This window comes from Oncorhynchus keta, chromosome 10, assembly GCF_023373465.1.
Source record: "Oncorhynchus keta strain PuntledgeMale-10-30-2019 chromosome 10, Oket_V2, whole genome shotgun sequence".
NCBI lineage: Eukaryota > Metazoa > Chordata > Actinopteri > Salmoniformes > Salmonidae > Oncorhynchus > Oncorhynchus keta.
This window is the reverse complement of record NC_068430.1, coordinates 82,476,045-82,497,459: the sequence shown is the minus strand read 5'-3', so window position 1 is coordinate 82,497,459 and position 21,415 is coordinate 82,476,045. Positions and strand designations below refer to the sequence as shown.

At 47.2% G+C, this 21,415-nt stretch overlaps 1 long non-coding RNA gene and 1 pseudogene across 2 annotated transcripts; one reads left to right on the top strand and one right to left on the bottom strand.

Moving 5' to 3' along the window:
* Positions 1–10,870: 10,870 nt before the first annotated feature.
* LOC118382135 (NACHT, LRR and PYD domains-containing protein 3-like) overlaps positions 10,871–21,415 on the bottom strand; it is a 31,633-nt pseudogene continuing 21,088 nt past the window's right edge.
* On the top strand, positions 19,995–20,783 carry LOC127932566 (uncharacterized). 2 transcript variants are annotated; one of them, XR_008145986.1, is made up of 4 exons: positions 19,995–20,110; positions 20,167–20,218; positions 20,311–20,510; positions 20,646–20,783. It is a non-coding gene; the product is annotated as an uncharacterized LOC127932566 (long non-coding RNA). The 2 variants fall into 2 exon arrangements; XR_008145987.1 differs by lacking the exon at positions 20,167–20,218 and having other exon boundaries at positions 20,007–20,110; positions 20,301–20,510.

The window sequence follows — 21,415 nt, the reverse complement described above, 5'->3', positions numbered from 1 at the left end:
ACAGCGTCTCATTTCCAAGTCTGCGGTGAAAGGTGGCAGAGCGGTGTGTGTCAAGACCGTGAGACATCCCGAAAATGTCTAACGTCCGAGACTCACGAAGAGGATAGTGTTCTCTCCATTTTGCTCTATGACCCCCATAAGTGCCACAGGACTCATCTGAAGGTGATGGGAATCATCTGAAGGTAACAGGACTCGTCTGAAGGTAACAGGACTCATCTGAAGGTAACAGGACTCATCTGAAGGTAACAGGACTCATCTGAAGGTGATGGGACTCGTCTGAAGGTAACGGGAGTCATCTGAAGGTAACAGGACTCGTCTGAAGGTAACGGGACTCGTCTGAAGGTAACGGGACTCATCTGAAGGTAACGGGACTCGTCTGAAGGTAACGGGACTCATCTGAAGGTAACGGGACTCATCTGAAGGTAACAGGACTCGTCTGAAGGTAACGGGACTCATCTGAAGGTAACAGGACTCATATGAAGGTAACGGGACTCATCTGAAGGTAACAGGACTCGTCTGAAGGTGATGGGACTCATATGAAGGTAACGGGACTCGTCTGAAGGTGATGGGACTCGTCTGAAGGTGATGGGACTCGTCTGAAGGTGATGGGACTCGTCTGAAGGTGATGGGACTCGTCTGAAGGTGATGGGACTCGTCTGAAGGTGATGGGACTCGTCTGAAGGTGATGGGACTCATATGAAGGTAACGGGACTCATCTGAAGGTAACAGGACTCGTCTGAAAGCCGGTCTGAAGGTAACGGGACTCATCTGAAGGTGACGGGACTCGTCTGAAGGTGACGGGACTCGTCTGAAGGTAACGGGACTCATCTGAAGGTAACGGGACTCGTCTGAAGGTAACGGGACTCATCTGAAGGTAACGGGACTCATCTGAAGGTAACAGGACTTGTCTGAAGGTAACAGGACTCATCTGAAGGTAACGGGACTCATCTGAAGGTAACGGGACTCGTCTGAAGGTAACGGGACTCATCTGAAGGTAACAGGACTCGTCTGAAGGTGATGGGACTCATATGAAGGTAACGGGACTCATCTGAAGGTGATGGGACTCGTCTGAAGGTGATGGGACTCGTCTGAAGGTGATGGGACTCATATGAAGGTAACGGGACTCATCTGAAGGTAACAGGACTCGTCTGAAAGCCGGTCTGAAGGTAACGGGACTCATCTGAAGGTGATGGGACTCGTCTGAAGGTGATGGGACTCATCTGAAGGTAACAGGACTCGTCTGAAAGCCGGTCTGAAGGTAACGGGACTCATCTGAAGGTGATGGGACTCGTCTGAAGGTGATGGGACTCGTCTGAAGGTAACGGGACTCATCTGAAGGGAACGGGACTCATCTGAAGGTAACAGGACTTGTCTGAAGGTAACGGGACTTGTCTGAAGGTAACGGGACTCATCTGAAGGTAACAGGACTTGTCTGAAGGTAACGGGACTTGTCTGAAGATAACGGGACTCATCTGAAGGTAACAGGACTTGTCTGAAGGTAACAGGACTCGTCTGAAGGTAACAGGACTCGTCTGAAGGTAACAGGAATCGTCTGAAGGTAACAGGACTCGTCTGAAGGTAGCAGGACTTGTCTGAAGGTAACAGGACTTGTCTGGAGGTAACAGGACTCATCTGAAGGTAACAGGACTCATCTGAAGGTAACAGGACTCGTCTGAAGGTAACAGGACTTGTCTGAAGGTAACAGGACTCGTCTGAAGGTAACAGGACTCATCTGAAGGTAACAGGACTCGTCTGAAGGTAACAGGACTCATCTGGAGGTAACAGGACTCATCTGAAGGTAACAGGACTTGTCTGAAGGTAACAGGACTTGTCTGAAGGTAACAGGACTTGTCTGAAGGTAACAGGACTTGTCTGAAGGTAACGGGACTCGTCTGAAGGTAACGGGACTCGTCTGAAGGTAACCAAATGATCCATAGTATCACCATCTTAAAACAATTCCAGAAGTCAGATTAGCATCTGCTAATTACAACATCAAGTGACTGTCCAAAGACTGGTTCCTGACTCAAAATTGAATGATATAAGATGGGGATGGGGGTGGGGGTAGGGATGGGGGTGGGGATGAGGATGAGGGTGGGGGTGGGGATGGGGATGAGGATGAGGGTGGGGATGGGGATGAGGGTGGGGGTGGGGATGAGGATGAGGGTGGGGGTGGGGGTAGGGATGGGGGTGGGGATGGGGATGAGGGTGGGGATGAGGGTGGGGATGGGGATGAGGATGAGGGTGGGGGTGGGGGTGGGGGTAGGGATGGGGGTGGGGATGGGGATGAGGGTGGGGATGAGGATGGGGATGAGGGTGGGGATGGGGATGGGGGTGGGGATGGTCGCCACATTGCGGTGGGTGTTATTTATTTGGCTTGAAAAATTGCAGCTGTCGTCGTAACAGGAGAGATAATAATTAAAAGATTTCTATCTATGGTCTGGTCCCCTCAACCTGCCAGTATAAACAGCCTCCAGACAGACCCTGGGTACAGCACACAGACAGACCCTGGGTACAGCACACAGACAGACCCTGGGTACAGCACACAGACAGGCCCTGGGTACAGCACACAGACAGACCCTGGGTACAGCACACAGACAGACCCTGGGTACAGCACACAGACAGGCCCTGGGTACAGCACACAGACAGGCCCTGGGTACAGCACACAGACAGACCCTGGGTACAGCACACAGACCCTGGGTACAGCACACAGACAGGCCCTGGGTACAGCACACAGACAGGCCCTGGGTACAGCACACAGACAGGCCCTGGGTACAGCACACAGACAGACCCTGGGTACAGCACACAGACAGGCCCTGGGTACAGCACACAGACAGGCCCTGGGTACAGCACACAGACAGACCCTGGGTACAGCACACAGACAGACCCTGGGTACAGCACACAGACCCTGGGTACAGCACACAGACAGACCCTGGGTACAGCACACAGACCCTGGGTACAGACAGACCCTGGGTACAGCACACAGACAGACCCTGGGTACAGCACACAGACAGACCCTGGGTACAGCACACAGACAGACCCTAGGTACAGCACACAGACAGACCCCCTGGGTACAGCACACAGACAGACCCTGGGTACAGCAGACACAGACAGACCCTGGGTACAGCACACAGACAGACCCTGGGTACAGCACACAGACAGGCCCTGGGTACAGCACACAGACAGACCCTGGGTACAGCACACAGACAGACCCTGGGTACAGCACACAGACAGACCCTGGGTACAGCACACAGACAGACCCTGGGTACAGCACACAGACAGACCCTGGGTACAGCACACAGACAGACCCTGGGTACAGCACACAGACAGACCCTGGGTACGGCACACAGACAGACCCAGACCCTGGGTACGGCACACAGACAGACCCTGGGTACGGCACACAGACAGACCCTGGGTACGGCACACAGACAGACCCTGTGTACACAGACAGACCCTGCAGACAGACCCTGGGTATGGCACGCAGACAGACCCTGGGTATAGCACGCAGACAGACCCTGGGTACGGCACACAGACAGACCCTGGGTACGGCACACAGACAGGGAGTAGCGGAAGTCGTTCTAGTTTATTATCCCTGGAATCTGTCTCCACTCTAATCTCTTGTCCTCAGACGCTGGCTATGCAACCAGGGTCCATGTTGAGCTCACAAGCATGTACAGAAGAACACACACAGGAATGAGCCTAGGAAACTCTACAAGGTGTCGTCATCTAGGTCACATGTTTTGCATACTGATGCTGATTCAGATCTGCAATAACATGTTGGGGCTGGACAGGTTCCTGTACATCATATTCTATATCACATTTGTATTCAGACTCACATTTTATCATGCCTGGTTTTGATCCTGTTTTCTCCACCATGTTCCACACTATATGAGAGGCAGAAGAACAGACAGACTGAGAGAGACAGACAGAGAGACAGACTGAGAGACTGAGAGACAGAGACAGACAGACAGACTGAGAGAGACAGACTCTGAGACTGAGAGACAGAGACAGACAGACAGACACAGACTGAGAGACTGAGAGACAGACAGACAGACAGACTGCGAGAGATAGACAGACTGCGAGAGATAGACAGACTGCGAGAGATACAGACAGACTGCGAGAGATACAGACAGACTGAGACTGAGAGACAGAGACAGACAGAGAAAGACAGACTTCATTGTGCTGTTCATACAGTTCCTCCAGTCATTGTTGTCATCTGTTCAGCGATATTCAAAGTGGGGAAATTCCCTTCCTCCAGTCTACAATGTGGATCCTCCTCCTACACTAACTTGTCATGTAGGACTTATTGAACCTGATTACAGTGGAGATTACCTTGATGATTTCACCATGTGGGGCGGCAGCGTAGCCTAGTGGTTAGAGCGTTGGACTAGTAACCGGAAGGTTGCAAGTTTAAACCCCCAAGCTGACAGGGTACAAATCTGTCATTCTGCCCCTGAACAGGCAGTTAACCCACTGTTCCTAGGCCGTCATTGAAAATAAGAATTTGTTCTTAACTGACTTGTTAAGGTAAAATAAAACAAATGTAAAATAGGGTCTTGAAAGTCTCATTGAGCAATGAGGTGTTAACAGAAACAACATTTTCCATTTACCTGAGTTTCTCCAGTCTATCAGAGAGCAGCTTCACTCAGTCTTCTGGGTGATTGAAGCTCGGGTCAGGTTCTCTCAGGTAGGACGGGTTTGACCTCAGAACTGAAGCCAGAGAAGCAAAGCCCTCCTCTGTGACCAGACATCCTGCAGAGAGAAGTTGGCATTGGATTGAGTGAAACACTCAATATTACATTTATACTGCAACAGCATCGTGTGAGACTCTCACCACCAAAACCTTCAAGGCACAGCGAGGTCCCCCAGTGCAGCAGAGAGTCGCTCTATTCCTGAATCCCCCAAGTCATTGTCTCTCAGGCCCAGCTCTCTCAGGGTGGAGTTTGAACACAGGACAGAGGCCAGGGACTCACAGGATAACTCCGATAGATTACACTGCCTCAGTCTAAGAGAAGAACGAGGGAGGGAGTTGGGGAATGGAGTTGGTGAGAGAAAGATTGAAAATAAGATTTTGGTTTGGTTCCAAATTCATACAAATTCATACAGAATATAAAATAAAACTATGTATACCACTATTTGCTAACATAGTGACAGATTAGCTGGCTATTTGCTAACATAGTGACAGATTAGCTGGCTATTTGCTAACATAGTGACAGATTAGCTGGCTATTTGCTAACATAGTGACAGATTAGCTGGCTATTTGCTAACATAGTGACAGATTAGCTGGCTATTTGCTAACATAGTGACAGATTAGTTGGCTATTTGCTAACATAGTGACAGATTAGTTGGCTATTTGCTAACATAGTGACAGATTAGCTGGCTATTTGCTAACATAGTGACAGATTAGTTGGCTATTTGCTAACATAGTGACAGATTAGCTGGCTATTTGCTAACATAGTGACAGATTAGTTGGCTATTTGCTAACATAGTGACAGATTAGCTGGCTATTTGCTAACATAGTGACAGATTAGCTGGCTATTTGCTAACATAGTGACAGATTAGCTGGCTATTTGCTAACATAGTGATAGATTAGCTGGCTATTTGCTAACATAGTGACAGATTAGCTGGCTATTTGCTAACATAGTGACAGATTAGCTGGCTATCTGCTACTGTTGTGACAAGGTGTATCTTCTGTTGTCAAATTGGATTTTAAGAAATGTATGTGCAGCTAACATCTTTATTGTGTAACTGTTTTTAATAATCCTTATAAGAAATATCACATTAATAACAGAATAATAGGTACCTGCGTGTCATTTTACATGTAACACTAGTTGTCCCCCGCAAACCTTAGTGAATCTGGCCATTATGGAATGATCTGTTGTCCTCTGTTAAGGATTTATAATAATTTCTGGCCTGGACTTGGTTTGTATGTGTAATTCTACAAATGCCTGCAAAGCAAACCGATGATAAATAACATCTGAACTTCCGTAGCCTTCCTGCAGTGTCTAGCTACCGGGACCAGTCTTCTACGTCTTCCTGCAGTGTCTAGCTACCGGGACCAGTCTTCTACGTCTTCCTGCAGTGTCTAGCTACCGGGACCAGTCTTCTACGTCTTCCTGCAGTGTCTAGCTACCGGGACCAGTCTTCTACGCCTTCCTGCAGTGTCTAGCTACCGGGACCAGTCTTCTACGTCTTCCTGCAGTCTAGCTACCGGGACCAGTCTTCTACGTCTTCCTGCAGTGTCTAGCTACCGGGACCAGTCTTCCTCTTCCTGCAGTGTCTAGCTACCGGGACCAGTCTTCTACGTCTTCCTGCAGTGTCTAGCTACCGGGACCAGTCTTCTACGTCTTCCTGCAGTGTCTAGCTTCCTGCACCGGGACCAGTCTTCTACGTCTTCCTGCAGTGTCTAGCTACCGCCAGTCTTCTACGTCTTCCTGCAGTGTCTAGCTACCGGGACCAGTCTTCTACGTCTTCCTGCAGTGTCTAGCTACCGGGACCAGTCTTCTAGTCTTCCTGCAGTGTCTTCCTGCAGTGTCTAGCTACCGGGACCAGTCTTCTACGTCTTCCTGCAGCGTCTAGCTACCGGGACCAGTCTTCTACGTCTTCCTGCAGTGTCTAGCTACCGGGACCAGTCTTCTACCTCTAGTGTTGTGCTGTATTTTCTCATGTCAAATTCACAAAATCACCTCCTCTGACATCAGCAGCATGTAGGCCAGCGCTGAACACTGACCAGGGGTCAACTTCCTCTCAAGACTGACTTTGAATTTCCTCCACCAGCGAGTTGTTGTTCAACTCCATCAAACAGAGAAGGAGATTAAAACACTGCTCCGAGGAGCAACGCTTCAAAGAGTCTATAAACACCTGGTTGCCAGGTGAGAGCTTATCCTTGATGTACTGGATGTTGCTCCTATGTGAAGTGCTGGGCTTACGGTTGAGGGTGATGTCCTTCAGGGTCCTGGCAAAAAGATGGGATTGCTGCCTTGTAGAGGTGAATCTGGTCGTAAAGGCTGTTCCACTGCCAGGGTGGAGTGATGGGCCAGGTAGACATTAGGTCTCTCTCTTTCCTCTAGCAGTCTGCATTATCACCAAAGATGGAACAATGACACAGATATTTCACCGGGTGTCAAAATGTGAGGCATCCGCAATGGGTGAAAATGGAACAAGATCAATTTTGGACAATTTTCTCATCTATGTGAAACATTTGATATTAAAGTTTTCAGTTTCCAAAACTAGAATCTGTTAACTTTGTAGACTTAACCCTTTGCCAAAGTCTTAAAACATTGTGTTGTTTAGAAGCAAAGGCCTCTCTCTCTTTCCTCAACCACTCTGCAGTATCATTCTCCTCCTGCCTCTCTCTCTCTTTCCTCAACCACTCTGCAGTATCATTCTCCTCCTGCCTCTCTCTCTCTTTCCTCAACCACTCTGCAGTATCATTCTCCCTTTGTCTCTCTCTCTCTTTCCTCAACCACTCTGCAGTATCATTCTCCTCCTGCCTCTCTCTCTTTCCTCAACCACTCTGCAGTATCATTCTCCTCCTGCCTCTCTCTCTTTCCTCAACCACTCTGCAGTATCATTCTCCTATTGTCTCTCTCTGTCCTCCTGCCTCTCTCTTTCCTCAACCACTCTGTAGTATCACTCTCCTCCTGCCTCTCTCTCTTTCCTCAACCACTCTGCAGTATCATTCTCCTCCTGCCTCTCTCTCTTTCATTTACATTACATTTAAGTCATTTAGCAGACGCTCTTATCCAGAGCGACTTACAAATTGGTGCAAACACCTTTCCTCAACCACTCTGCAGTATCATTCTCCTCCTGCCTCTCTCTCTTTCCTCAACCACTCTGCAGTATTGTTCTCCTCCTGCCTCTCTCTCTTTCCTCAACCACTCTGCAGTATCATTCTCCTCCTGCCTCTCTCTCTCTTTCCTCAACCACTCTGCAGTATCATTCTCCTCCTGCCTCTCTTTCTTTCCTCAACCACTCTGCAGTATCACTCTCCTCCTGCCTCTCTCTCTTTCCTCAACCACTCTGCAGTATCATTCTCCTCCTGCCTCTCTCTCTTTCCTCAACCACTCTGCAGTATCTGCCTCCTGCCTCTCTTTCCTCAACCACTCTGCAGTATCATTCTCCTCCTGCCTCTCTCTCTTTCCTCAACCACTCTGCAGTATCATTCTCCTCCTGCCTCTCTCTCTTTCCTCAACCACTCTGCAGTATCATTCTCCTCCTGCCTCTCTCTCTCTTTCCTCAACCACTCTGCAGTATCATTCTCCTCCTGCCTCTCTCTCTCTTTCCTCAACCACTCTGCAGTATCATTCTCCTCCTGCCTCTCTCTCTTTCCTCAACCACTCTGCAGTATCATTCTCCTCCTGCCTCTCTCTCTCTTTCCTCAACCACTCTGCAGTATCATTCTCCTCCTGCCTCTCTCTCTCTTTCCTCAACCACTCTGCAGTATCATTCTCCTCCTGCCTCTCTCTCTCTTTCCTCAACCACTCTGCAGTATCATTCTCCTTTGTCTCTCTCTCTTTCCTCAACCACTCTGCTTCTCCTCCTGCCTCTCCTCAACCACTCTGCAGTATCATTCTCCTCCTGCCTCTCTCTCTTTCCTCAACCACTCTGCAGTATCATTCTCCTCCTGCCTCTCTCTCTTTCCTCAACCACTCTGCAGTATCATTCTCCTCTCTCCTCAACCACTGCAGTCTCTCTCCTCCTGCCTCTCTCTCTCTTTCCTCAACCACTCTGCAGTATCATTCTCCTCCTGCCTCTCTCTCTTTCCTCAACCACTCTGCAGTATCATTCTCCTCCTGCCTCTCTCTTTTCCTCAACCACTCTGCAGTATCATTCTCCTCCTGCCTCTCTCTCTCTTTCCTCAACCACTCTGCAGTATCATTCTCCTCCTGCCTCTCTCTCAACCACTCTGCAGTATCATTCTCCTCCTGCCTCTCTCTCTTTTCCTCAACCACTCTGCAGTATCATTCTCCTTTGTCTCTCTCTCTCTTTCCTCAACCACTCTGCAGTATCATTCTCCTCCTGCCTCTCTCTCTTTCCTCAACCACTCTGCAGTATCATTCTCCTCCTGCCTCTCTCTCTTTCCTCAACCACTCTGCAGTATCATTCTCCTCTCTGCTCTCTCCTGCCTCTTCTTTCCTCAACCACTCTGCAGTATCATTCTCCTCCTGCCTCTCTCTCTTTCCTCAACCACTCTGCAGTATCATTCTCCTCCTGCCTCTCTCTCTTTCCTCAACCACTCTGCAGTATCATTCTCCTCCTCCTCCTCCTGCCTCTCTCTTTCCTCAACCACTCTGCAGTATCATTCTCCTCCTGCCTCTCTCTCTTTCCTCAACCACTCTGCAGTATCATTCTCCTCCTGCCTCTCTCTCTTTCCTCAACCACTCTGCAGTATCATTCTCCTCCTGCCTCTCTCTCTTTCCTCAACCACTCTGCAGTATCATTCTCCTCCTGCCTCTCTCTCTCTTTCCTCAACCACTCTGCAGTATCATTCTCCTCCTGCCTCTCTCTCTTTCCTCAACCACTCTGCAGTATCATTCTCCTCCTGCCTCTCTCTCTCTTTCCTCAACCACTCTGCAGTATCATTCTCCCTTTGTCTCTCTCTCTCTTTCCTCAACCACTCTGCAGTATCATTCTCCTCCTGCCTCTCTCTCTTTCCTCAACCACTCTGCAGTATCATTCTCCTCCTGCCTCTCTCTCTTTCCTCAACCACTCTGCAGTATCATTCTCCTCCTGCCTCTCTCTCTTCCTCAACCACTCTGCAGTATCATTCTCCTCCTGCCTCTCTCTCTTTCCTCAACCACTCTGCAGTATCATTCTCCTCCTGCCTCTCTCTCTTTCCTCAACCACTCTGCAGTATCATTCTCCTCCTCTCTCTCTTTCCTCAACCACTGTGCAGTATCATTCTCCTCCTGCCTCTCTTTCCTCAACCACTCTGCAGTATCATTCTCCTCCTGTCTCTCTTTCCTCAACCACTCTGCAGTATCATTCTCCTCCTGCCTCTCTCTTTCCTCAACCACTCTGCAGTATCATTCTCCTCCTGCCTCTCTTTCCTCAACCACTCTGTAGTATCATTCTCCTCCTGTCTCTCTCTCTCTTTCCTCAACCACTCTGCAGTATCATTCTCCTCCTGCCTCTCTCTTTCCTCAACCACTCTGCAGTATCATTCTCCTCCTGTCTCTCTCTCTCTTTCCTCAACCACTCTGCAGTATCATTCTCCTCCTGTTCTCTCTCTTTCCTCAACCACTCTGCAGTATCATTCTCCTCCTGCCTCTCTCTCTTTCCTCAACCACTCTGCAGTATCATTCTCCTCCTGCCTCTCTCTGCCTCTCTCTTTCTCAACCACTCTGCAGTATCATTCTCCTCCTGCCTCTCTCTCTCTTTCCTCAACCACTCTGCAGTATCATTCTCTCTTTCCTCAACCACTCTGCAGTATCATTCTCCTCCTGCCTCTCTCTTTCCTCAACCACTCTGCAGTATCATTCTCCTCCTGCCTCTCTCTCTTTCCTCAACCACTCTGCAGTATCATTCTCCTCCTGCCTCTCTCTCTTTCCTCAACCACTCTGCAGTATCATTCTCCTCCTGCCTCTCTCTCTTTCCTCAACCACTCTGCAGTATCATTCTCCTCCTGCCTCTCTCTCTTTCCTCAACCACTCTGCAGTATCATTCTCCTCCTGCCTCTCTCTCTTTCCTCAACCACTCTGCAGTATCATTCTCCTCCTGCCTCTCTCTCTCTTTCCTCAACCACTCTGCAGTATCATTCTCCTCCTGCCTCTCTCTTTCTCTCAATATACACAAATTAATCATTATAAATATGTTAATAATAAAACATAATGATAACTATAATAGTAAAATAATATACACATGAAACAACTTCCAAAGACCAATTCCACACTCAAAGCCAAACAATGTGTGAATGGTAAATATTTATTAGGTTTATTATAGAAAAGGTTTCTAATCCAAACATTGTCCTCTCTCTGAGTGAAGGTGCAGTGAAAAATACAGACGTAATGAATCAAAAATGTGTCTGTCAGTTACTCTGACGACAGCTGCTTTTCATTCACAGAGTTTGGATTTTAACTGAGCCAAATATCTCCATCTCATCACACATGATTTTGAACTGAGGGTACAGGGGCTCAGTGAACGTGGTGTGGAATGTGTACAGGTGGGCCGGTGTACCAGAGGAGACGCTGTAAAAGGACAGAGTGCCGGCCGGAAAGTCGAGATACACTCCTATACACTTTGGGTCCGGTCTGGGTACTGATACAACTGAGAGCCTGTTACTATGAATAAATGTGTACTGTTCATTGCAGCAGAAAAGCCCCCAAGACCTCTTCTTCTCAATGTCCCATCTGGGTGTATATGTCACCCCAATGTCAACCCAGCCAGTCCATTCAACCTGCCAGTAGAAACGGCCATCAGACAGGGGCTCTCTGCAGCGTACTTTGGCCCACTTATCCGTCTTTTTGGTCCGAACTGAGTAATCGGAGTCATCTGAATCCGAGAAATCAAAATGAGGATATGGGTGAACCTGCGTTCTCCTCACCACCCTCGTGTTGTCCTCGGACAGAGTCAGGTCACCATCTGCTGACATACCGTCCAGCTTCAGCTGGCAGGCATCTGTAGCAAGACAAAACGGCAGAAACACATATGTTATGTTCTCTTCACAATTTGTTTAAAAAAAGCTACCTTTAATTTTTCTAAATGTAGTTTGATGACTCACATTTCCTCAGGCCTGGTTTGATTCTGGACTCTCCACCATGGTCCACACTGTGGGACAGAACAAGAGTAATGTAGGACCTATTCAACCTGATTACAGTGGAGATTGCCTTGATGATTTCACTATATAAATTAGAGTCTTGAAAGTCCATTGAGCAATGAGGTGTTATCAAATCACATTTTATTGGTCACATACAGATGGTTAGTAGATGTTATTGGTCACATACAGATGGTTAGTAGATGTTATTGGTCACATACAGATGGTTCGTAGATGTTATTGGTCACATACAGATGGTTCGTAGATGTTATTGGTCACATACAGATGGTTCGTAGATGTTATTGGTCACATACAGATGGTTAGTAGATGTTATTGGTCACATACAGATGGTTAGTAGATGTTATTGGTCACATACAGATGGTTAGTAGATGTTATTGGTCACATACAGATGGTTAGTAGATGTTATTGGTCACATACAGATGGTTAGTAGATGTTATTGGTCACATACAGATGGTTAGTAGATGTTATTGGTCACATACAGATGGTTAGTAGATGTTATTGGTCACATACAGATGGTTAGTAGATGTTATTGGTCACATACAGATGGTTCGTAGATGTTATTGGTCACATACAGATGGTTAGTAGATGTTATTGGTCACATACAGATGGTTAGTAGATGTTATTGGTCACATACAGATGGTTAGTAGATGTTATTGGTCACATACAGATGGTTAGTAGATGTTATTGGTCACATACAGATGGTTAGTAGATGTTATTGGTCACATACAGATGGTTAGTAGATGTTATTGGTCACATACAGATGGTTAGTAGATGTTATTGGTCACATACAGATGGTTAGTAGATGTTATTGGTCACATACAGATGGTTAGTAGATGTTATTGGTCACATACAGATGGTTAGTAGATGTTATTGGTCACATACAGATGGTTAGTAGATGTTATTGGTCACATACAGATGGTTAGTAGATGTTATTGGTCACATACAGATGGTTAGTAGATGTTATTGGTCACATACAGATGGTTCGTAGATGTTATTGGTCACATACAGATGGTTCGTAGATGTTATTGGTCACATACAGATGGTTCGTAGATGTTATTGGTCACATACAGATGGTTAGTAGATGTTATTGCGAGTGTAGCGAAATGCTTGTGCTTCTAGTTCTGACAATGCAGTAATATCTAACAAGTAATCTAACAATTCCCCAACAACTACCTAATACACACAAATCTAAAGCGGTGAATGAGAATATGTACATATAAGTGTATGGATGAGCGATGGCTGAGCGACATAGGCAAGGTGCAATAGATGGTATAAAATGTCATGATGTAAACATTATTAAAGTGGCATTATTTAAAGTGGCATTGTATAAAGTGACAAGTGATCCATTTATTAAAGTGGCCAGTGATTGGGTCTCAATGTAGGCAGCAGCCTCTCTGAGTTAGTGATTGCTGTTGAGCAGTCTGATGGCCTTGAGATCGAAGCTGTTATTCAATCTCTCGGTCCCAGCTTTGATGCACCTGTACTGACCTCACCTTCTGGATGATAGCGGGGTGAACAGGCAGTGGCTCGAGTGGTTGTTGTCCTTGATGATCTTTTTGGCTTCCTGTGACATCGGGTGCAGTAGGTGTCCTGGAGGGCAGGTAGTTTTCCCCCGGTAATGCGTTGTGCAGACCTCACTACCCTCTGGAGAGCCCTGCGGTCGTGGGCGGTGCAGCTGCCGTACCAGGCTGTGATACAGACCGACAGGATGCTCTCGATTGTGCATCTGTAAAAGCTTGTCAGGGTTTTGGGTGACCAAAAGCCAAATTTCTTCAGCCTCCTGAGGTTGAAGAGGCGCTGTGGTGCCTTCTTCAGTACACTGTCTGTGTGGGTAGACCATTTCAGTTTGTCTGTGATGTGTACGCCCAGGAACTTAAAAATGTCCACCTTCTCAACTGCTGTCCCTTCGATGTGGATGGGGGGGTGCTCCCTCTGCTGTTTCCTGATTATCTCCTTTGTTTTGTTGACGTTGAGAGAGAGGTTGTTTTCCTGACACCACACTCCGAGTGCACTCACCTCCTCCCTGTAGGCTGTCTCTACTGTTGTGTCGCCTGCAAACTTGATGATTGATTTGGAGGCGTGCATGGCCACGCAGTCATGGATGAACAGGGAGTACAGAAGAGGGCTGAGCACACACCTTTGTGGGGCCCCAGTGTTGAGGGTCAGCGAAGTGGAGATGTTGTTTTATACCTTCACCACCTGGGGGTGGCCCGTCAGAAAGTCCAGGACCCAGTTGCACAGGGCGGGGTTGAGACCCAGGGCCTCCAGCTTGATGATGAGCTTGGAGGGTACTATGATATTGAATGCTGAGCTGTAGTCAATGAAGATTATTCTTAAATAGGTATTATTTTTGTCCAGATGGGGCAGTGTGCAGTGTGATGTCGATTGCGTCATCTGTGGACCTGTTGGGGCGGTATGCAAACTGATGTGGGTCTAGGGTGGCCGGTAAGCTGGCGAGCCTCTCAAAGCACTTCCTTGACGAGCCTCTCAAAGCACTTCATGATGACAGAAGTAAGTGTTACGTGGCGGTAGTCATTTAGTTCAATTATCTTTGCCTTCTTGGGTACAGGAACAATGGGGGCCATCTTGAAGCATGTGGGGACAACAGACTGGGATTTGGATTGATTGAATATGTCCGTAAACACACTGAGGACGCAGCCAGCAGAGGGTTAACACTTCGACGAAGGTCGAAAGTCATGCGTCCTCTGAAACACAACCCAACCAAGCCGCACTGCTTCTTAACACACCGCGCATCCAACCCGGAAGCTAGCCGCACCAAGGAAACACCGTGCACCTGGCGACCTTGGTTAGGGTGCACTGTGCCCAGCCCGCCACAGGAATCGCTGGTGCGCGATGAGACATGGATATCCCTACCGTCCAAGCCCTCCCTAACCCGGATGACGCTAGGCCAATTGTGCGTCGACCCACGGATCTCCCAGTCGCGGCCGACTGCGACAGAGCCTGGGCGCAAACCCAGAGTCTCTGGTGGCACAGCTAACGCTGCGATGCAGTGCCCTAGACCACTGCGCCACCTGGGAGGCCAGGGTAGGTATTAATAGTCACAGTGGGTACAACATCTCCAATGCACTTCTTTATAAACACACTCACCGAGTCAGCGAATAGGTCCATGTTGTTCTCTGAGGCTGACTGGAACATATTCCAGCCTCCGTGTTCAAAACAATCTTGAAGCGTGGCTTCCAATTGGTCAGACCAGCGTTGAATGGTTCGCATCACTGGTACATCCTGTTTGAGGTTCGTGATCGGATTTGCTGAAGGGAGGGCGGGGGAGGGCTTTGTATGCATCGCAGAAGTTAGAGTAGCAGTGGTCAAGAGTATTAGCCCTGCGTGTTGTGCAATCAATATGCTGATAGAATTTAGGTAGCCTTGTTCTCAAAATGTGCTTTGTTAAAATCCCCAGCTACAATAAATGCAGATATATAGTTTCCAGTTTACATAAGAGTCCAGTGAAGTTGTTTGAGGGAGAATGTACATAGCTGTGATTATAACTGACGAGAATTATCTTGGTAGGTAAAATGGCCAGCATTTCATTGTAAGGAATTCTAGGTCGGGGGAGCAAAAGGACTTGAGTTCCCGTATGTTGTTATGATTACACCATGAGTCGTTAATAGTGAAGCATAAACTCCCGCTCTTCCTCTTCCCAGAGAGGTGTTTATCTCTGTCGGCGCGATGCATGGAGAAGCCCAGTGGCTGAATCGATTCCGACAACATATCCCAAGAGAGACATGTTTCCGTGAAACAGAGAATGCTACAATCTCTGATGTCTTTCTGGATGGAAACCCTTGCTCAAATTTTGTCTACCTTGTTGTCAAGAGACTCGACAGTGGCGAGTAGTATACTTGGGAGCGGTGAGCGATGTGCACGTCTACGGAGCCTCACAGGAGGCCGCTCAGTCTGCCTCTTCTACATCGCCGTTGTTTTGGGTCGGAATAGATCGATTGTCCTGGGTGGTGGTACGGACAGAGGATCCGCTTCGGGAAAGTCATATTCTGGTCGTAATGTTGGTAAGTTGACGTTGCTCTTACAGTGCCTTGCGAAAGTATTCGGCCCCCTTGAACTTTGCGACCTTTTGCCACATTTCAGGCTTCAAACATAAAGATATAAAACTGTATTTTTTTGTGAAGAATCAACAACAAGTGGGACACAATCATGAAGTGGAACGACATTTATTGGATATTTCAAACTTTTTTAACAAATCAAAAACTGAAAAATTGGGCGTGCAAAATTATTCAGCCCCTTTACTTTCAGTGCAGCAAACTCTCTCCAGAAGTTCAGTGAGGATCTCTGAATGATCCAATGTTGACCTAAATGACTAATGATGATAAATATAATCCACCTGTGTGTAATCAAGTCTCCGTATAAATGCACCTGCACTGTGATAGTCTCAGAGGTCCGTTAAAAGCGCAGAGAGCATCATGAAGAACAAGGAACACACCAGGCAGGTCCGAGATACTGTTGTGAAGAAGTTTAAAGCCGGATTTGGATACAAAAAGATTTCCCAAGCTTTAAACATCCCAAGGAGCACTGTGCAAGCGATAATATGCAGCCAAGAAGCCCATGATCACTCTGGATGAACTGCAGAGATCTACAGCTGAGGTGGGAGACTCTGTCCATAGGACAACAATCAGTCGTATATTGCACAAATCTGGCCTTTATGGAAGAGTGGCAAGAAGAAAGCAATTTCTTAAAGATATCCATAAAAAGTGTTGTTTAAAGTTTGCCACAAGCCACCTGGGAGACACACCAAACATGTGGAAGAAGGTGCTCTGGTCAGATGAAACCAAAATTTAACATTTTGGCAACAATGCAAAACGTTATGTTTGGCGTAAAAGCAACACAGCTCATCACCCTGAACACACCATCCCCACTGTCAAACATGGTGGTGGCAGCATCATGGTTTGGGCCTGCTTTTCTTCAGCAGGGACAGGGAAGATGGTTAAAATTGATGGGAAGATGGATGGAGCCAAATACAGGACCATTCTGGAAGAAAACCTGATGGAGTCTGCAAAAGACCTGAGACTGGGACGGAGATTTGTCTTCCAACAAGACAATGATCAAAAACATAAAGCAAAATCTACAATGGAATGGTTCAAAAAGAAACATATCCAGGTGTTAGAATGGCCAAGTCAAAGTCCAGACCTGAATCCAATCGAGAATCTGTGGAAAGAACTGAAAACTGCTGTTCACAAATGCTCTCCATCCAACCTCACTGAGCTCGAGCTGTTTTGCAAGGAGGAATGGGAAAAAATGTCAGTCTCTCGATGTGCAAAACTGATAGAGACATACCCCAAGCGACTTCCAGCTGTAATCGCAGCAAAAGGTGGCGCTACAAAGTATTAACTTAAGGGGGCTGAATAATTTTGCACGCCCAATTTTTCAGTTTTTGATTTGTTAAAAAAGTTTGAAATAGCCAATAAATGTCGTTCCACTTCATGATTGTGTCCCACTTGTTGTTGATTCTTCACAAAAAAATACAGTTTTATTCTTTATGTTTGAAGCCTGAAATGTGGCAAAAGGTCGCAAAGTTCAAGGGGGCCGAATACTTTCGCAAGGCACTGTATATCCAATAGTTCTTCCCGGCTGTATGTAATAAGACTTAAGATTTCCTGGGGTAACAATGTAAGAAATAATAAAAACAATGAAAAATACTGCATAGTTTCCTAAGAACGCGAAGCGAGGTGACCATCTCTGTCGGCACAATTTACAGAAGCAAAAGTCACAACTACATTTTCCATTTACCTGAGTTTCTCCAGGCTACAGTGTGGATTTTTCAGTCTATCAGAGAGCAGCTTCACTCCGGAGTCTCCTGGGTGATTGAAGCTCAGGTCCAGTTCTCTCAGGTTGGAGGGGTTTGACTCCAGAGCGGAGGCTAGAAACGTACAGCCTTTCTCTGTGACTAGACAACCAGAAAGCCTACAGAGAGAAGAGACAGTATAAAATAATGAACCACTGCTAGAGTATATATTTTTTAAAGTTTAAATTCCATTTATATGCAGTTCAATCATTCCTATTCTACTGTTTCTGAGTTCTGAAGTTTACACAATATCAAATATGTATCCTACCTAAGTTATAAGGTTTACAGTATTATTTTTAAAATGGTATACTTGACCTTCATTTAACAAGGCATGTCAGTTAATTAAGAACAAATTCTTATTTACAATGACGGCCTACCTACAGGGTCAGCCATAGTAGTACGGTGCCCCTGGAGCACATTAAGATTCAATGGACAAGGACACATCAAAAGGTTTTTCCCCTTGTCGGCTCAGGAATTAGAACCAGCAACCTTTCGGTTACTGGCCCAACGCTCTAACCGCTAGGCTACCTGCCACTGTCACAATATCAAATGTATAATCTACCTAAGAGTCTGTAAGGCACAGTTGGGGTTCCTCAGTCCAGCAGAGAGAATCCTCATTCCAGAGTACCACAGGTTGTTGTCTCTCAGGTCCAGCTCTCTCAGGACTGAGTATGACCACAGTACAGGAGCCAGAGAGACACAGGAAGGTCTGGAGAGATTACACTCCCTTAGCCTTGGGATGGAAAGAGAGAGAATTTAACACTACATTTACATTTACATTTAAGTCATTTAGCAGACGCTCTTATCCAGAGCTTACACTTACACTACGTTGTCTTGGTGTTTCCATGGTTACGGTATAGTTTTAAAAATGCAGTAACAAAACGTTTATTCTACTATAACATACAGAAGATGAAACATAACGGTTTATTTCTCACCCCAGAGTATGTATCTGACAGTGTGGATCCATCAGTCCAGCAGACAGCAGCTTTACTCCAGAGTCTCCCAGTTTGTTGCAGCCCAGACGCAGCTCCTCGAGCTGAGAGACTGCTATAGCAGAGGACAAACTTCCACAGGACTCCTCTGTAATCTCACAACCAGTCAGTCTGTCCAACATTTAAAATAATGTATTAACAAAATGTAAAGGGGAGCTGTCTTTAATCCAGAATAAATGAACCTATCGGGCCAGTTTCCAGACACAGATTAAGCCAAATCCTGGACTAAGAAGCTAGCTAACAATCAATAGTAAGCGATAAGGGCATGTGTGCAATGTTTTTACATAAATGAACAAATCACCTAATGTCAGACCATATATGGAGTTGATTTTTGAAAATGGTACGTATGTCTCAATCCCTTCTATTGATCCTGAACTTCCCCTTTAAACGTTTTCATTACTCACCTCAGGATCTTCAGTTTACAGTGTGGACTCATAAGCCCAGTGGAGATCCTCTCCACCCCGGTGTCTGTCAGTTTGTTGTAGCTGAGGTCCAACTCTGTCAGACATGAGCCAGCTGACTGGAGAGCTGAGGCAACGGTTTCACAAACGTCATCTTTGAGATCACACCCGGTGAGCCTATGTGAAACAACAAATAATAATTGAATTGGTCAAACTTGCCAACATGCAACACCACCGTCATTTAAGTTGTTTATCATTATAGCTATTGCTTGGTTTCTTTGCAAGACTAGATTTGAAGGTTACTAATTGTTCAAAACCCATCGGCACTCACCTCAACACAGGTAGCTGGTTGTGAGGTCCCATCGGCACTCACCTCAACACAAGTAGCTGGTTGTGAGGTCCCATCGGCACTCACCTCAACACAAGTAGCTGGTTGTGAGGTCCCATCACTCACCTCAACACAAGTAGCTGGTTGTGAGGTCACCCATCACTCACCTCAACACAAGTAGCTGGTTGTGAGGTCCCATCAGCACTCACCTCAACACAAGTAGCTGGTTGTGAGGTCCCATCAGCCCATCTCACCTCAACACAAGTAGCTGGTTGTGTCACCTCAACACAAGAGGGTCCCATCAGCACTCACCTCAACACAAGTAGCTGGTTGTGAGGTCCCATCAGCACTCACCTCAACACAAGTAGCTGGTTGTGAGGTCCCATCAGCACTCACCTCAACACAAGTAGCTGGTTGTGAGGTCCCATCAGCACTCACCTCAACACAAGTAGCTGGTTGTGAGGTCCCATCAGCACTCACCTCAACACAAGTAGCTGGTTGTGAGGTCCCATCAGCACTCACCTCAACACAAGTAGCTGGTTGTGAGCCCATGGTAGCTGGTTGTGAGGTCCCATCAGCACTCACCTCAACACAAGTAGCTGGTTGTGAGGTCCCATCAGCACTCACCTCAACACAAGTAGCTGGTTGTGAGGTCCCATCAGCACTGAGGTCCCATCAGCACCCATCACACTCACCTCAACACAAGTAGCTGGTTGTGAGGTCCCATCAGCACTCACCTCAACACAAGTAGCTGGTTGTGAGGTCCCATCAGCACTCACCTCAACACAAGTAGCTGGTTGTGAGGTCCCATCAGCACTCACACTCTGGTTGTGAGGTCACACTCAGTAGCTGGTTGTGAGGTCCCATCAGCACTCACCTCAACACAAGTAGATGGTTGTGAGGTCCCATCAGGTAGCTGGTTGTGAGGTCCCATCAGCACTCACCTCAACACAAGTCATCAGCACTCACCTCAACACAAGTAGCTGGTTGTGAGGTCCCATCAGCACTCACCTCAACACAAGTAGCTGGTTGTGAGGTCCCATCAGCACTCACCTCAACACAAGTAGCTGGTTGTGAGGTCCCATCAGCACTCACCTCAACACAAGTAGCTGGTTGTGAGGTCCCATCAGCACTCACCTCAACACAAGTAGCTGGTTGTGAGGTCCCATCAGCACTCACCTCAACACAAGTAGCTGGTTGTGAGGTCCCATCAGCACTCCCACCACTCACCTCACACAAGTAGCTGGTTGTGAGGTCCCATCGGCACTCACCTCAACACAAGTAGCTGGTTGTGAGGTCCCCATCGGCACTCACCTCAACACAAGTAGCTGGTTGTGAGGTCCCATCAGCACTCACCTCAACACAAGTAGCTGGTTGTGAGGTCCCATCAGCACTCACCTCAACACAAGTAGCTGGTTGTGAGGTCCCATCAGCACTCACCTCAACACAAGTAGCTGGTTGTGAGGTCCCATCAGCACTCACCTCCACAAGTAGCAGCACAGCCTTTAGAAGTTCTGGTCCTGATCTTTCCAGGTTGATATGACTAAGGTTAAGTGACTCCAGTCGGCAGTTGGGACTCCTCAGTCCAACAGAAAGGGGCTTCAGGTCCAACAGGGCATTAACGCTGAGATCCAGCTCTCTCAGGTGGGAGTCAGGCAGCTGTAGTGCAGATGCCACCGTTTCACAGCACCTCGTTGTAAGGCGGCAGTCTGCTAGTCTACAGAGGAGAGACATTTATTATGAGAGGTGTGGATGTAGTATAGTACTAATTAAATGGCTAGAAGACATATAGTGACATACTGTATGTACACATCAACACTTCAACTCACATGGCCTTTCGGCAGCATGGAACAGCTGGGACCAGCCTCTTACGCCCCTCATACTGTATGTACACATCAACACTTCAACTCACATGGCCTTTCGGCAGCATCGAACAGCTGGGACCAGCCTCTTACGCCCCTCATACTGTATGTACACATCAACACTTCAACTCACATGGCCTTTCGGCAGCATCGAACAGCTGGGACCAGCCTCTTACGCCCCTCATACTGTATGTAGACATCAACACTTCAACTCACATGGCCTCCTTGGGACCAGCCTCATCTGACG